The 5,292-nt window shown below is 39.3% G+C and overlaps 1 pseudogene; it reads left to right on the top strand.

The window, feature by feature from the left end:
* The first annotated feature begins 309 nt into the window (after nt 1–309).
* On the top strand, nt 310–2,052 carry LOC149263814 (aspartic proteinase nepenthesin-2 pseudogene; annotated as a pseudogene).
* The last annotated feature ends 3,240 nt before the right edge of the window (nt 2,053–5,292 follow it).

The following is a 5,292-nucleotide window of genomic DNA, read 5'->3' as shown; positions in this document are numbered from 1 at the left end:
TTGTTTCAACTGCAAGCCAGCCTCACGGATTTAAAATAAAAAAGAGGTTGTTTACTGATGTCACAATTTTGGTAGGTGAGTCTATAGTTAAAATTCGGTAAATAAAAATCAAGAAATATAATAATCGTAGTATTTAATTCATTTTTAAACTACAGACAAATTCAACAAAAATTTCAAAAGTTTCTAGTAAATTTCTAAAAATCATTACCAGAATTTTAATACTTTCTTGACGAAATTGTAGCCTAAACAGTACGCGTAAAAATAACAAATTATGCCATGGCATAGCAATGCCCTCATACGACATGGGCAGGTAGACATACAATGAGTGAACCGAACTTTTCCTCAATAAACACTACGCAATCCCCGGAGAAAAAATGATCTGCCCTTCATTCTTTTCTCAGGTCCTCCCCCGTTCCTTCGGGAAACTATCTGTACGAAGTAGTACACGAGATATGGCCGGACTGTCAGCCAGATATCTTGGTGCCTGCAAAAATCTTCTTATCCCTCTGATGTTGCTTTCCATTTTTCGTTTAATGCAATGCAGAAATCTAAACAAGTTTTCTGTGAACGAATTTGTTGGTGAAAGTCTGCCTCATAGACCCCGCCTGGGATTGAGAATCGATCTCGTGCATAGAGATTCACTGCTCTCTCCCATCTCTCCGGGCAATATTTCATCCATTGAGCGCTTAAAACGAGCAATCGAACGCAGTCAAGACAGGCTAGAAAAACTACAGATGTCTGCAGGTTTAAAATCTGTGAAATTGGGTGGTCAAGTGAAGGATGTGCAGGCTCCTGTAAGTGCAGGAAATGGAGAATTTCTCATGCAGTTGGCAATTGGTAAGCCAAGTTTATCCTATTCTGCAATTCTGGATACCGGGAGTGACCTGACATGGACACAGTGCTTGCCTTGCAGTGATTGTTATAAACAGCCAACTCCAATCTATGATCCTTCCATGTCCTCCACTTACGGTACGGTCTCCTGCAAAAGCTCTATGTGCTTGGCTCTTCCCGCCTCGGCTTGCATTAGTGCAACATGCGAGTACTTGTACACTTATGGTGATTACTCCTCAACGCAGGGAATCCTTTCATACGAGACCTTTACCCTTTCTTCTCAGTCAATTCCCCATATTGCGTTTGGTTGCGGGCAGGATAATGAAGGAAGTGGGTTCAGCCAAGGAGGCGGATTAATAGGGTTCGGACGCGGCCCATTATCCTTCATCTCACAGGTTGGCGACTCGGTGGGTAATAAGTTTTCTTACTGCCTCATGTCTGTTACTGATTCTGCTTCCAAAACCAGTTCTTTGTTTTTAGGTGACACTGCTAGCCTCAGTGGCAAGACTGTGGGTTCCACTCCTCTTATACAGAGCAGCTCCCAGCCGACTTTCTATTATCTTTCTTTGGAAGGAATCAGCGTTGGTGGTAAATTATTGAGTATCCCCCGTGGTACATTTGATCTTCAATCTGATGGCACCGGCGGACTTATCATCGACTCTGGAACAACCATCACGTATCTGGAACAGGCTGGGTATGATTCTCTGAAGAAAGCCCTGATCTCATCGATTAGTCTCCCGCAGGCGGATGGCACTACCATTGGACTGGACCTCTGCTATAACGGAAAATCTGGCCATTCAACTAAATTTCCGACCATAACTTTCCACTTCAAAGGAGCAAATTACAACTTGCCCAAGCAAAATTACATATATGTGGATAGCAGTGGCATTATCTGCCTTGCAATGTTACCAAGTAGTGGGATGTCCATATTTGGTAATTTTCAACAGCAGAACTACCATATACTTTATGACAACGGAAAAAACGAGCTGTCCTTCACGCGTACAGTTTGTGATTCGATGTAAGCATATGCCTCTTTGATTTCTCCTCTGGCTTATATTCTCTGTTATGATTTCTTGTCATTATTCAGTGTGTTCCTGCTACCGCTGCACACAACCATTGTGATCTATATATGTATTCATAACCAGCATTACTAGATTGTATGTGCAATAGAGAAGATTGGTTCTCTTATTCGATTTATTGAAAGAAGGATTTCTGTATCAACGGGCTTGTGTATGGAATATAGGGATACAATAAAAGTTTTTTTTTTAATTTTTTTAATTACTGATTATGAAATTAATCAGAATGTAAGATCCTTAACAACAATTTTTTTAATAAATTTGGGATACTTTCAACAGGGCTGAAAATGCAGCTTCTTATTTATAGTGATAGTAAGATACCTGCCCATATAAAGAAGATTGATGCAGTCCTTATTTATATTAATAGCAAGATACATGCCCATACAAAGAAGATTGGAGCCCCTACAAATGAGATGCACAACTGCTCATTAAAAGCTAATCTAAGACATTGAAGTTCAATCGTGAATCCTGGATGGATCTGGATCCCCCACACAAATGACACCGCGGGGTTTTCATCCCAGGATCAAGCTAAAACTGGCCACGCCAAGTTCTCAACAAACACACAATAAGATAGACAAACTCATGATGATCCCACTCTCAAGCTCCTATCCCCTTTTATAGGCTTGATGGACTCTAAAAGAACCTTCTTTTATTGTTTTCCCTTGAAAAACAAAGACAAATAACATGGACCGACACCTTGGGAAAATACCACAGTAAATACCATAGGCAGATTATGTCCACTTGACCATATCAAGAAAAGGGAATATTACAAATCCTTTCTCCCAAAGATTGTTTTCCCTTAAACAATCCACTTCTATCCACAACAATAGCATTTTTATACTGATACCAAGATCCCATACAAACCAATGTGTTATCCCATGCCTCCATGCTAAACGAATGGATCTTGCGACACTTGGATCCCAAACAATTCTTCGCTGAACCCCACCTGTAATAGATTCACCTGCATCCCAATGCCACCTAAGTCTCGAGACTTGTGGGTTATGATACCATCTTATCCATCTATCATTGTCCATGCCTAAGGGCCTAACCTACAATATGCCCTTGGCTATGTTGAAATATGGCAATAAGAATATTCCAATTTAATTTGTCTTTGAATTAAATTGTGAATTAAAATCGAATTTAGTCTTAATAGCTACTTGGAAATAAATAAATAATTTATTTAAATTAATTAGTTGGAGAAATTCAAGTAAGAAGTCTTTCTCAAGTCATGCAAGAGTTATCCTTTAAAATAAGGAGATAAGATTGAGTTATATTTGAGTTGTAATTAGTTAACTCAGTTTACTGAGTTAAGTCCAGTTAAATTAGTTCTAACCTATTTGAGGAACTAATAGTGAGTTAACAGTCAGTTGATGCATGCATGCCCTCAACTAGTGCTACTCCAGTTAACTGAAGATTCCCTCATCAGAAACTCATGCATGTCTATTATCAGAAAGACCTAGTTGATATTAAAATCAAGGACAGTGTACTATCAGTTGCATGTGTTTTCTCAAAGAGAAAACTCATGCATGCAGTCAAGGATTTAATCCTTGAGGATTGCGTAGTTTTGAACAAGATCATCCACTTGGTAACGTGAGAGCCATCCACAAGGAACAATGCAAGGAAATAGGAGCTTGGAGGGTAGAGAGGAAGGCTAGAGAGAAGCCAGGATTGCTTGTGAGCATGTGTGAGGATTGTATTGAAAGCTGGCTAGCTGTGAGAGCTAAGGCTTTGTATAATTCCTATGTATTTCCACTTGTATGATAATACAATAGTGTGAGGTTTTTAGCTAAGGCTTTCCCAAAGTATTTTCATGTGTATTGTGCCATTGATTCTTGTTCTTCTGGTTATATTGTTCAACTCGATCTTTAAGCGTCCACAAATTGATAGGAGAAGTAGGTTATAGTATTTTTCTTTTATTTATATTGCATTATCGAGTTAACCTACCATACAAATTTTCTACAGGCTAAGAATATCTTGCTAGGAATCATCCCATTAATAGAGTTCCAACTCATAATCTCTTGCCAATCCATCTTGTGGAAAGGATCTAATGCATGAATGTCTGCATATGGAATAAGTCTACTATGTTGATGTTTCTCGATGCTCAACTCATGTTGCTCCACTCAGTTACCCAACATGATCCATTTGGAGAACTCTTCCCTTCTTTCTCTAATGTATAAAGGTGGGTTGGTAGCGTCGCAAGCCCTATCTATGCACTCTTGTAGAGGGTTTCTCTAAAACTCCCAACTATACTCCTCTTGTTGCCTTGTGAGGGACTTGAGACATTCCTCTACAATAGAAAACTTGGTCGTTGACTTGGCACATACCCCTATGAGCTACTCAATTTGTGTTGTTCTCCTGTAAGGCAAAGTCTCGGGTTGTCCATACTCTCTACTTCAACATCATAAGATCTGTCTTGAAATGCTTGATCTTTCTCTGAAATTCCTCTACTAGCAATTTTGGCGCTCTACTAAAAGTCTATGTATTTGTCTGCACCAGATGTCCAAATTTGACAGCTCCAACTTGAGCCTTTAACCAACTCTCTAGGAATGGTTCATCCTTCACACTATGTTTGTCATGCTTCCCCTCATGATCATGCTTATCAGGTTGGTTCATTACTGCTTGCTCCTCACTCAAGTCTCCCTAGCCTCCTCCACTTGTGAAGACAATATGTTGTTCATCCTCTCTCGTTGTCAAGCATAGATGCATTGGTTGACTTATATCTATACTTGACTACTCATATTCTTTTATGGACATCCTCCTTGAGACTTATGGAATCAATTGTATAGGATTCTACCTCATCAATACCATTAACTAGAATTTCCTCATGCACTCCTGAATGTTTCTCATCCTGCAAGTATCTCTGAATAATATCACACCACTTCTCACCATCCTGAAAATCAATAGAGAGAACTATAGAAGACTCCCCACGATCTAAAGGAATCTCCTCTTGTTTTGTCCTTGTTTCCTCCTTCATATCATCTGGATATGAATGGTCAAGTGCCCAAGGTCCCTTGCAGATAAAGCATAGTCCTCCTCTTCCTAGTTCATTCTTGTTGTCTCCACAAATACTTGTTAGTTCCTCATTAGTCAACTTCTTTCTAAGTAGTTTGATATTCTGTTTGACCAACCCCTTAACTAGTTCATTGGAAACAGGTGATGCAATTAGCTCCTTCCTCCAAATGGCTAACAATTTGGATCTCAATTGTTTGCATATGGTCGTATCTTCTCCTAAGATCAAGGACATGATCTTTCGCATGTCTTTTTTGACATAGTTTGGATGAGTTGTTGTAATGATGGTGCAAAAGTATTGGAGCATCTAGAGGATTAAGTCATCACATACTAGATCTAGCATAAGTAGACCAAATTTGAATTTGGCCATGTATTC

This window comes from Pinus tabuliformis, chromosome 6 (assembly GCF_031772625.1).
Source record: "Pinus tabuliformis cultivar Carrire ecotype Pingquan chromosome 6, CPIR1, whole genome shotgun sequence".
Taxonomy (NCBI): Eukaryota; Viridiplantae; Streptophyta; class Pinopsida; order Pinales; family Pinaceae; genus Pinus; species Pinus tabuliformis.
The sequence above is the reverse complement of the archived record's forward strand: the minus strand, read 5'-3'. Positions and strand labels throughout refer to the sequence as shown.